General features: G+C 38.1%; 1 pseudogene; it reads right to left on the bottom strand.

The window, feature by feature from the left end:
* Window positions 1-9,049: 9,049 nt before the first annotated feature.
* LOC149227201 (transcription factor-like protein DPB pseudogene) lies at window positions 9,050-9,856 on the bottom strand (annotated as a pseudogene).
* Window positions 9,857-13,386: the final 3,530 nt, after the last annotated feature.

Here is a 13,386-nt window from a genome sequence, read left to right on the forward strand (position 1 = left end):
TGTTTCTGGCTGAAACTAGTCACGGCTTGCTCCTCGAATTCCTGATCTTCGCTCCACAACCAGTGCGCTGTACCAGCAAGAAAGAATCATCAATCTTTGTGCCTTCGTCCTTCTCTTGCCTTAATAGACTTTCGATGTATGCAAGGAGGCCAAGTTCAAATGGCTATTCACACAAGTGCAACGAGTTCCTTTTGCCAGTTAACTGGAGCAAGTCTTAGTTAACTAGCTTGAGGCGCTCCTTGATTTCCTCTAGTTGTGGACCGAGTTAACTAAGGACATAACTCGTCCTCACTGAACTTGTCTTTGAAGTCTTAACTCATCCTAACTGAACTTGTCTCTGCAGTCTTAATTCGTCCTAAATGGATTTGTCTCTGTCACCTCATCCTGAAGAAGACTCCAACGAACTGAAGCTCCAACACTACGCATGCAATCTATTGATGACCATTCCAGTGAACTGGAAATCAACTCATCACAACTGAAGTCTAAATTATGAATTTGCATTCACACTAGAGAAAGATGATTTGAGGTCGTTACTGGCTAAGGCACAAGCGAAAAGAACTTCTTTTGCTACATTTTCAACAGGAAAGACATTGGTAATTAGAGAAATTTTTATTGCAGATCAAGATGTCTTTACTGGCTAAGGCACAAGCGAAAAGACCTTCCTTTGCTACATTTTCAACAGGAAAGAGATTGGTAATTAGAGAAATTTTTATTGCAGATCAAGATGCATTTCAGATTTAGATGCAGAGGGCGCAATTAAACAAATTAAAATATACCTGGTCTTGTCCTGACTACTTATTTACGAGAAACACAGCATTAGGAAAAATTCACGTAGCCTGAATTAATAGCAACTTTTTTTTTACAGTCTTCAGATTTCATGGTAAGTTCCAAGACAGTGGAACCATCAAGTGTTGCAGATTGATGCTGCTGTAGATGCCCACAGATGGCCAATGGCAGAAATTGGAGGCCAGAACAACAAATAAATTCAAGTTTTTTTGAAGGGAGTACGTTTTTGCTGATCCACACGGAAAAACGGGATTTTGTTGCAGGCGTTTTGCAGATCCAGCAAATAGAGACGTGGGTGTGTGCAGAATTGCACTGTGCAGATTATGGTTGTCATAGTTGCAAGCCCTATAGGCCAGACTAAATTTGACATAAGCAGATGAAAATTCATTTTATTGAACAGCGGGCAGATGTGTGGAATATTTAAGTAGAGAATTCATATTAGTTTACAGACCATGCTACACGCAGACACCAAATTAGGCTTTATGGCACCCAATCAACATTTGAGGCATTTTTTCAAGCTCTAAGCTATTAGAAGACAACTTGGTGGTATTTTATTTCCAAATGGAAGTCCCTCCTGAAAAGTAATTGGTCAGAATTTCCACACCTGGCAAGTCAACGTTCAATTGCATTGTCAATGGGGGCTTGGTTGGTAGGTAAAGTTGCAGTAGTAATACCCCCTTTCACTAAGTTACAAATCCTGCCAATTTCATTTTCACCCTATGTCAGCATGCATGAAATCAGCATTCATGGTATTTTTTTTAAGTTCTAAGAGATTTAGCAGACAACTAGGAGGTAATTTTTTTTAAATGTAAGCCCCTCCCGAAAAAGTTAATTGTCAGAATTTCCACACATGGAATGTCCAAACTCAAGTGCATTATCAATGGGGGCTTTGTTTGTTGGTAAAGGCATGGTGGTGATATTACCCCCCCCTCTCCTGTACCCCCCACCCAATGAACGTTCAAACCTTGCCAGTGACATTTTCACCCGTTGTGGACTAGCGCACCTTTGCAAATGGGGCCATTATTGTGGTTTTGCTCAGGTGCAAGTCCTAGGCATATTAGGTAGCATAGATGCCCCCCACTTGTTGCTACTTAGGTGAAGGAGCTTGAGTATTTGAATGTTGTAGGCTGGATTCATTGCATAGAATATAATCCCATATTGGAAGGTGTATGCTTGTCACATTGGGATACAACAAGCATCTTTAAAACAAAACTCAATTGCATAGAATGTTTGGGGAAGAGATCGGTGCTAGATTGAGCCAAAATCTGCACACTTAAGGGAAATTATAGAATGGCAATGACAGGACGACATGGGAAAATCCATCATTAGTTTTGGTATCATTGACTCCAGGTTACATCATCTTGATTTATTAAAACCATCAAAAGAAATTTGGGACAAGTTGAATGCACTGAGTAGGTCAAAATCCATCCTTGAATGTTAGGATCTCCCTAAAACCATTGTCTTTAGGTTCAAAATGATTAGTGGTTGCACCGATAGAAGCAAGATGCATTCTACAACTTAGAATGGATGAGATGTCTAATGTAACATACTAATAAACTAAAATAAAAGAGTAATTGAGGGCCATCACATAAAAAAGAAAAAAAGGGACTATATTAATAAAATATTTTAAACCAGCTTAGAGATATGTTAACCCTTGATCTTCCAAGCATTGAGAGGTTTATTCACCTAAATTTATTTTTGATCCCTCTAAACTCTTAATAGATCCAAGGTTAAAATGGATTTATGCTGGTGAAAATATGTGAAGTCAGATGAATGAGTTGAGGTCCCTAATGAAACATCTAGCAAAGGCAGGTGTAAAAGTTGATGAAAATACACTAAAGAGATATTATTAAGCATTGTATCCCTAGATTATAGCCATGTGCTAGTCACACTTGATCATTTGCCTTTGCAGTCTTTGGAGACCATGATGTCAATGCTTATTGTAGAAGAAAAACAATTGAGTAAAGAGGAGAATACTCCAAAAAATGATCATCTTCCTGAAAGCAAATCAAACAAGAAAATAAGTATAGGTAAAGTTGCCAACAAAGAGGGAGCACCATATTGCCATTATTGTGGAAAACCAGGTTCCATAGCCCAAATTTTTAAAGTTATAACCATTGATCTTCTCAAATGAAAGGTTAAAGAAACTGAGAAAAAAAGGATAATAGTCATTGATAATAACTTTAAGGAGGACGACGAAGATGACATTGGTGGCGACACCTGACAATGATTTCCTGTCTTGAATGGTTGTGTTCTCTTGTGTGGGTCTTTAGACGTGGGGGAACATTGGAGGGATTGATTGACATAAACAATTTTCTACGGGAACTTAGTGTTGTTGGCCTAATTATAGCTTTATGAGCAAGAAAAAACTTGGGGAAAGTGCAACTAAAAATCAAAATTTTGTAAATCATCATTTTTTTTCTTTTTAAATTGTGGCTAAGGCTATGATGTTTTGGGTTCACTTAGTCTCTAAGTATGTGGCTTGTTAGGATCAAACAATATTTCTTCAATGGAGATTCATTATTGACATCGTGGTTTCTACTTATAAGGCCATGGAGTGGGCTAGGGAGATTGGGCATCAACATTTGATTTTGTAAATTGATTTCAGAAAAAGCATATGATTGGGTTGATTGCTCCTTTATTTCAAAGATGTTGATTTGTTTGGGTTTTGGCCCCCAATGTTTTGCCATGATGAATAGTGCATTCACCGATGCTTTGTCAATAGGGCCTTGTCTCATTGGATCTCTCTACATTATCTTGTTTGTTAGGGTTGTCCTTTGGCCTCATATTTGTAGGTCTTGACTACAAATGCTTTGGTTACTTGTTGGTGGTTGCCCATACTTCTGGACATATCTATGATATTTCTCTTGGATGGCTTTGAGATGGTTAACAACCATTTGTTGATGACTGTCTCCTCTTGGCTAGGGAAGAGAAGGCTTCTCTTCATGGGGCCCTTGCTTTTTTGGACACCTTTTGCTTTGCCTTAGGTTTTGTGATTAGTGCTCACAAAATATATTTTTGGTTAGTAGGATTGGGTGCAACCTTAGACTAGATCCCTATGGCTTAGTCTTATATTCTCCCTGTAGTTATCACTCACTATTTGTTGTTCTCCCATGTGAGATTGATTTTTACAAACGTTGCAAATCAAGCTGCACATTTGGCACCATAAGGACCTCCCTTTTGTAGGCAAGCTACTTGTTGTTGGCTATATTCTTTAGATTTCTCATGTATCTTATGTCTCATATTGGTTTCCCAACAAGGCACAATTTCATTGACTTCAACAGATTTTGAGGGCCTATTTGTGGTTTAATTTATGGTGGGGAGTAGAGCATTCCATTAGTTCCATGAGATGTTTGCACTATGTCAAAGGATGAGGATGGGATGATTTGATTGATGTTGCCACCTAGCATAACATTTTGGAAGCCAAGTGGATGTGCAGTGCCTGAAGGGTTTAGGTCCTTGGTAGATCTTGTTTTAGCATTGAGTGATTACAATGCAATGTTCAAGTAGAGTCCATTAGGCTTTTAGACCATGCAATATCATCTTGTCGCTTCACTCATTTTAGGTGTTGGGCTCCCTCATTTTTTGGAACATTTGGTTAGCTTGGAAAGTAGTTGTAGGTTTGGTATATTTGTTGTGGGAGGGCCCCATGGATTGAGAGGATGGATAGATTCGTCTCTTGCACAATGTTTTATCAATTTAATGTTCTTATAAGTTGAGAGTTTTTACATTGTTGGTGATATATTAAGGGGTTCTCTCCAAGATTAGGTTGGCCAAAAGTTGACTCTCTGATTTCCTCGGTCATGTTTGTTAGTGCGCAAACACATTTAAACAGATCTTTTGGGAGTGTTATTTTGTCAAATAGTGTTGGAGGTTTCTTGAAGATAAGTATTTTAGGGTGCTTCAAGGTAGGGTTTGTTGGCAACGTGTGGCGTTTGGTGATTGTTGGTTTTAGGTTCCTCTCACATTTGTACGGCTTTTGCATTGTTTGAGGGTCTTTGCTATATTTATTCATTGAAAAATTAGGTGTAAGGTTGTTTTTGTGCATGGGGCTATCTCGTTGTCTTCCTTTTGTTTGATGTGGTATAATGAAATATGATATCAACTTCTAGACAAAGAAGTTTTTTTAATAAAAGATGTTTGTTTTATGAATGAAATTGACTATTTTTGACTTAATTTAATCTCTTAATTTTGAGGAAGAGGTTATGAAAAGCTTTGTAATATCTTTTTGAAAATATTATCGCAAAAGCAACAAAACCATTTTCTTTGACAATTTTTTTAAACTTTTAGTTTGTGATTAAAGGTGGTAAAATAAAATGTGCTATTTCGTGTTGAGGGGATGTTAGAGTGGTAACACTCAATACAAATGTTGGTATGTGTCCTAAGGTTAGAGGGTTACAATAAATGTCAATGACCTAACACTAAGTATAGGTTAGTTTAGTATAATGTATAAAACGCGCTGATAGTGATGTATTGAATACTCCATTAATAAATAATACATCCTTCATATATATCTCTCTGCCATTTTACAGTCGTTTCTCTAAAAGACCAATTATTATGCTCATCCCTTAAGATGAGTTGGAGGAGCAAGTAAGGTTTGAAGCGACATTCTATTCTTTTGGTCCTTGTTAACAATGTTGAAAACATCGACGATTTTCGATATGTGCTGAAAATTCATGATTTTTTTCAACTAGATGATTTTCAGCCTAAAAAAATTGTGATATTTTTAGACTTTTTTTTGTGGTTTATTAAAAAATCACGGTCTTGAGTCTTAATGCCTTTTCATCATTTTACTTAAATTTTTAAAATCACTATTAATTGTTTTGGGATGTGTGAGAGTGGTTCCAACCTCACTGGATCTTTTATGGAGAACATATAATTTTAGATCCCACTCAATATTCATGATTTAAGGAGTTGGCGGATTGCAATGTTTCCATTCAATTCTTTCATGTATGAGGGTATGGAACTAGCATTTAGTCAAAAGCACCAAGCCCTCTATATACCTTGATGTTGGTGGTAGTGATTGTTGAACTACTCTATCATGATCCTAGTAAAAATGTACCTATCACTCAAACAAAATTTTGATTTGACATGTTAAGTTTTTTCTATCTTATTTAGATGGGGTGAGGGTGATATTTGATGATGAGGATCCCCATATAGGTAATAATTTTGATGATACGTAGTTATTTGTGGTAACATGATATTTTTTTGGACTCTTAAAGGCCATTTAGAGCCTCTTTGTTGATGTATTTTTGGTTCAATGATGGATTGCACTTGGTGCTATTTTGGTTATATGCACTAGTTGTATGATTGAATATGTAGTATCAACATGTAAAATTGTAACTATTTTAGTTTCTAAATTCTAAAGAGATTTGAATCTGTCTATATTTCAATTTTTTGTGTGTAATAATTCACTAATTTGTTATATATATATATATATATATATATATTGAAAATTACCTTCAATCTTCTTCTAATTTGTCTATACTATCAAGAAAACTAAGAAATAAGATAATTTGGGCCTTAAATCGATTTTTTATTGTACTTTTCTAGGAAATTTTGTACAATTCCATATGATTTTGTGCAACTATATGATTGTTCTATATGATGAATGGGAATGGTCACTGAGTTTGTTTGTTTGTTTTTTTCGAACTCTTTTGGCTCTTCAATGTGTTATGCTAGTGATCCCTCAATCTAGTTTTTCATGCTCTCATGAACTTTGTAGCTCTAGTCTAGGTTTTCATGCTCTCGTGGACTTTGTAGCTCTAGTTGGAGCTTTGGTACCATATTATGAAATCAAGTACATAAAGAAACCAAGGTAACACAAGAGTTCACCAAATTTTATTTACCTAATGAGAAAGTGAAAGATTTCTTGTATAGAATTACAAGCAAGTTGAGGCAATCCACGTTAGGAATGTGGGACAATCTAAGAAACATAATATAGTGAAATAAGACATCATAGCATAAAATAAACTAAAGTCAAACATGAAGAATGGGACAAGGAATATGTTGTTGTGATTAAGAATAAAACTTGCAAAATTGTTGTGTCCTCACACTGTAACACCCATTGGTCTAGGGTTCATAACTTGAATGATTGGGTGGATTACTCCCCACCCAAGTTCAATTCCCACAAGTGACATGTTGTCATGTTGCAATAAGAGTAGAGGGATAGATGCCCCCTAGGATAGAGGTCCACTCCGGTGTGCCTTGGGATGCCTCAACCCTTGATAATTAGTTGTATATTTGGTTTGTAGAGTGTTGGATATACTCTTGGATTATAGTGGCAACCAATAGGTTTAATCTCATGCCTAGCTTAGATCACTCCAGTGAGTTATCGATTTCCATGGTTATACATATATATAGGCAAATGACGAAATTGATAAGTATAAAGAAAGACTAATGGCAAAGGGTTTTGCTTTGAAATAAGGGATTGATTATGAGGAAATCTTCACTCCAACAACTAAGAGGAACACTTGATAGGGTGGTGCTTGCTTTAGCCGCACAACATTGACGAAAGTGCACCAAATGAATGTAAAAAGTTATTTCTAAATGGTGATTTATAGGAAGATATATATGTTGGACACCTAATCCTAAAGGGTTAGTGTGGAATTCGAATGGACAAAAGCAGTCCAAGAGACCTTGGGATCTGAAACCCAAGAGTCATATGTTGTACTATAAATGTATATCTTATGGTAATAAAAAATGTACTGAATGATTTATCTTTCCTATTGTCTATGTTTTCCATGTGTGTTTAACATGGTATCAGAGCCATGATGAGTGGCCTGTTTTCCCTGAGCAACTGGTCTGAGTTGCCTTGAATAGTGCTGACTAGAGCTGGCCTAGTCTTCTGTAACGCTCCATTAATTCTGCCATCCCTGCGCTGTACCTGCACCCTGCTCTTCTGAAGCTGCATACAAAATGATGTCAAAGCTGAAACAATAACGCTGCCTGAAACACTGCTGAGTGAAACGCACGCTTCTGACATGCTGGCACTGTCCATATACGCTCTGCGTTCACTGTCCATATACGCTCAGCCTCTGTGAAATCTTAATCCTCGCAGATTTGCAGGTGAATAACGCATCTGTCATCTACGTATCTGTCATACGCATCTGCATAGTTCTCTGCATAACGCTCATTCCAAATACATCTGCGACATTGAATAACGCATCTGCATCAAGTTTGTCATGGGGAGAGGGTTCATTTGGTGCGGTGGTTTGAAGACTCTGATGCATTAAACAGTCTTGAAACTTTGTTGAGAACCGTTGTGAAGCTGCCTGAATTGAAAGATGATGCACATGAATGAATATCTTTGAAGCTCTGAAATTGTTCTATTTGGTGCTGCGGAGAGTCGATCATATCAGACGAGAGAATTTCTTTTAAAGTTTTGCTTTTGGTTGGTTTTTGGAATTTGTTTTCGGCCTTCTTGAGGATAAAAGAAAGGCTTATCTCTGAGCAACAGATTTATGATGCGTTCATTGAGCAATCTGAAGTGTGGACCTGTGGCAGTTCTTTAGGGCATAAACTCAACATCTATTCCGAAGCCCTAATTTTATCTCCAGCCCTGTGACAATGATTAAAATTATGCGAGGATTGAAGGAAATATTTATGTTTGTTTTGGCTTTGGGATATTTTTGCAAGTCGAAGTTCTAGGTATCTGTGGTCAAATAATATTATTTGTTGCACCAATGAAGTTCTGAAAATTTACATGAAGTTAAAGTTTGAGATGAAAAAATGATGGCTGCGTGGAGGTTCACTGGGATTGTAAAGGAGTTACTCCATTGATGAGGAGTTACTCCATGGTGAACGCTGTCCATTGGGTTACTCGGGGAAGAAACCAACAGTAGAGAAGGCAAGCCTTTCTCGAGACTGATTGTCAATATAATTGTGGAAACTCAGAAGTCGGAAGAAGGAATAACCTTACCTTTTAAATCTGATGTGCAGTCTGTTTAAATTTCAACAAAATCTGCCTACATGCTTGCTGGTTTTGTATTGATTGAGGACTCTTGCACACGAGTTCATCTTCACCACATTATTCAAATTTGTTAATGATTGAAGGTTGGGATTTTGACAACTTTTGACAACAGATAGATGAATATTATGTCACTCCTTTTATAATTTTGTAGAACCAGATTATGGAGGTCAAGGTTGCGTACTTTTGATACATTTACATAAATTTATGGAGATGAGATGTTTTTTGACAATAAAGTTCTGAAACTAAGTGATATGTAGCTGGGGATTCGAAGTAAATGTCCATTGCTGGTTGTCACGCTGTTGGTAAGTTGAACGTTCTTGAACGCTGTCCATTGGTCGACATCGCCAGCGTTATCACAAGGAGCTTTGCATGCACTGTTGCAAGTCTCTTTAGCTCACCGGAGAACAACTTCAAAGGTACGATAGGATTCAAATGAGCGTCTTCTGAAGACCATTGAGCTTCTCCATTAGAAACAGCATGCTGTGGCAAAAGACCTGCAACCTTAGAATTTGACGTTACATTCTTTCCAGCTTCCACAACAATTGAATCGACTACAACATGGCTACTATCTGCACCAGTGCTAAATGGCCTTTTACAAAAGTTCATTTCTTTCAGTACATATGCATCATCATGGAGCCCAAATGGTGTGCTGTTAAAGTCGAAGTGAACTAACTGCATGTCTTCAGAGATCTCAATTTCAACAGTGGCACGGGGATGAGTCTGGACCAATATGAAGGGTAACGATACACCCCCAGATGGAGTATTCCCTGAACTATATCTATGCTCATTTCGTTTCACCAGATTTTGAAGGCCTATAATCTGTTCTTCGAGTTCGTGAAAATAAGATGCTTTCTTCTCAATCCTACTTTTCAAGAGCAATTTCTCAGCCTTAAGCTGTTCGACATCATTTATACTTGTCTTAGGCAACCAATGGATTCCTTTTTTCTCCTTTGAAATTATCTCCATTGCCATAAGTACATTCAGTGCATCATAAACCCTTCGCCGAATGTTCTTTTCATCATATTGTTGCCGGTCTGGTGAAACAAGAGTGTTGTCCAGATTTGCATATTTAGCTACAAGTTCATCAACAACCTCTGAGTGAAGTGATTCGTGGAGAAGTGATCAGCATTGTGAAGTGAATTTGAAGCATTTTTGAAGACATTTTTGGAAGTCATTTTTTTTTGCAGTTTCTGGTAGAGATTTTGGAGCAGTTTCTTGGAGAGATTTTGCATGATTTCCATAGCAGCTAGATGCTCTGAAGTTTGAAGTTGAGGACAACGCTCATCTTCACATTTATATATTTTTTTTGCATTGGTGATGTTATGCTCCAGTTCATTCTTGAAACGAACTGTGGACTGTTGATTTACCATGTGCCCAATTGTACCAATGTTTATTGTAGCTTGACGAGAAATGTTTATTGTAGTTTAACTTGGTAACATCCAGCTTACTCAGGTCCTGCTCCATCAACCATTTTCGCGACATTGTTGCCACTTGATAAGCCCTTACAATATCTTGTAGTAAGAGTACAATATTATTTTTCTGTTGTTGTTGCCTCAGTTGTGTTTTTTAAGTGACATTGAAGAAAAATGGCCAGACTTGAAGATGCATTAAAGTTATTGAATATCCTAATTCATTCCACTGTTGATGAGATGGTCAAAGTTAACAAAGAAACTCTCTTTGACATCCAAACCTCTCTGCAAACTGCACATGAGAATATTGAGTTTTTGCAGCTTGAAACAAAGCTACAGCAGGAAGAATTACACCAGTGGAGTCATCATTCTGAACCTGTTTCTGTTCAGAACAATGAAGCAGACTCCCATAAACAGCAAGTCAATAATGGTACAGTTCACTCAAATAAAGCAGCAGTTGTATATGCAGATGCAGAAACTCAGTCTGCACTTCCCAAGCCCATCATCAGACCTTGGGACCATCTTGTCCACAACAAGCACAGAACTGGTCTTGGATATGACAAGGACTTGTCCTTTCATATTCCAGACTACTCAAAGCCCATTCAGTTTCAGAGTGCTGGATTTATTCATGACAGTTCACCTGCTTCTCATGACAGTTCAGCTTCAGCTGTTCCAGACTCTGCCCCTCTTCTACAACAACAACAACAACAACAAAAACAACAGATAGTGAAATGCCAACACTGTGATCGAGTTGGCCATCTGAAAGATCACTGTTTTGATCTTCATCCATGTGAGCACTGTCATAAAACCAGCCATTCTTCAAACAGATGCTTCAGAAATAAACGTCCTGCAAGAACAAAGATTCATCTTGGATGGATCGCTTCTTGGCAATGGGCATCAACAGCCAAGAAGATATTCCAAACACATATCAGAATTTGTTCCAGAGTATTGAACAGTCTTGCAGTTGAGTTTTCTCCATCTTCTCACCTTGTACCTGACAGGGGGGGAAATGATGGTCATCTACAAGCTTCAAAGTCACATCAAGCGAGCCTGAGCCACAACCTGCCACACCAGTTTCAGAGTTGCAGCCAGAGACAAGATGCCTGAACATGCCTTCAGTTGGCAATCTGGGACTTCCTCTAGCAGAAGACTTCAGCTTCTTGCCAGTTTCGGAAGCATTCCAGGAACAGATTAAGAACACTTCCTCTAGCAGAAGACTCCAGCTTCTTGCCAGTTTTGGAAGAGTTCAGGAATTGCATCAAGCATTCCAGAGTTTTTGGTCATCCTTAAACCATCACAGATTGAGAACACTTCCTCTAGCAGAAAACTTCAGTTTCTTGCCAGTTTTGGAAGAGTTCCGGGAACTGCACTAAGTGTTCCAGTGTTGGTGGTCATCCTTAAACCACCGCCCTTTTTTACCAACATTTCATAGAGCACATTCAGCCTAGTGCTCCCATGCATTTTTGCACATTTTGTATTACAGCTCTCTTCTTGGACTCATACATAACCCTTCGGATTAAGGGGGGGAATGTTGGACACCTAATCCTAAAGGGTTAGTGTGGAATTCGAATGGACAAAAGCAGTCCAAGAGACCTTGGGATCTGAAACCCAAGAGTCATATGTTGTACTATAAATGTATATCTTATGGTAATAAAAAATGTACTGAATGATTTATCTTTCCTATTGTCTATGTTTTCCATGTGTGTTTAAGATGGTATCAGAGCCATGATGAGTGGCCTGTTTTCCCTGAGCAACTGGTCTGAGTTGCCTTGAATAGTGCTGACTAGAGCTGGCCTAGTCTTCTGTAACGCTCCATTAATTCTGCCATCCCTGCGCTGTACCTGCGCCCTGCTCTTCTGAAGCTGCATACAAAATGATGTCAAAGCTGAAACAATAACGCTGCCTGAAACACTGCTGAGTGAAACGCACGCTTCTGACATGCTGGCACTGTCCATATACGCTCTGCGTTCACTGTCCATATACGCTCAGCCTCTGTGAAATCTTAATCCTCGCAGATTTGCAGGTGAATAACGCATCTGTCATCTACGTATCTGTCATACGCATCTGCATAGTTCTCTGCATAACGCTCATTCCAAATACATCTGCGACATTGAATAACGCATCTGCATCAAGTTTGTCATGGGGAGAGGGTTCATTTGGTGCGGTGGTTTGAAGACTCTGATGCATTAAACAGTCTTGAAACTTTGTTGAGAACCGTTGTGAACGCTGCCTGAATTGAAAGATGATGCACATGAATGAATATCTTTGAAGCTCTGAAATTGTTCTATTTGGTGCTGCGGAGAGTCGATCATATCAGACGAGAGAATTTCTTTTAAAGTTTTGCTTTTGGTTGGTTTTTGGAATTTGTTTTCGGCCTTCTTGAGGATAAAAGAAAGGCTTATCTCTGAGCAACAGATTTATGATGCGTTCATTGAGCAATCTGAAGTGTGGACCTGTGGCAGTTCTTTAGGGCATAAACTCAACATCTATTCCGAAGCCCTAATGTTATCTCCAGCCCTGTGACAATGATTAAAATTATGCGAGGATTGAAGGAAATATTTATGTTTGTTTTGGCTTTGGGATATTTTTGCAAGTCGAAGTTCTAGGTATCTGTGGTCAAATAATATTATTTGCTGCACCAATGAAGTTCTGAAAATTTACATGAAGTTAAAGTTTGAGATGAAAAAATGATGGCTGCGTGGAGGTTCACTGGGATTGTAAAGGAGTTACTCCATTGATGAGGAGTTACTCCATGGTGAACGCTGTCCATTGGGTTACTCGGGGAAGAAACCAACAGTAGAGAAGGCAAGCCTTTCTCGAGACTGATTGTCAATATAATTGTGGAAACTCAGAAGTCGGAAGAAGGAATAACCTTACCTTTTAAATCTGATGTGCAGTCTGTTTAAATTTCAACAAAATCTGCCTACATGCTTGCTGGTTTTGTATTGATTGAGGACTCTTGCACACGAGTTCATCTTCACCACATTATTCAAATTTGTTAATGATTGAAGGTTGGGATTTTGACAACTTTTGACAACAGATAGATGAATATTATGTCTGGCCTTTTATAATTTTGTAGAACCAGATTATGGAGGTCAAGGTTGCGTACTTTTGATACATTTACATAAATTTATGGAGATGAGATGTTTTTTGACAATAAAGTTCTGAAACTAAGTGATATGTAGCTGGGGATTCGAAGTAAATGTCCATTGCTGGTTG

This window comes from Pinus tabuliformis, chromosome J, assembly GCF_031772625.1.
Source record: "Pinus tabuliformis cultivar Carrire ecotype Pingquan chromosome J, CPIR1, whole genome shotgun sequence".
Classification (NCBI taxonomy): Eukaryota; Viridiplantae; Streptophyta; class Pinopsida; order Pinales; family Pinaceae; genus Pinus; species Pinus tabuliformis.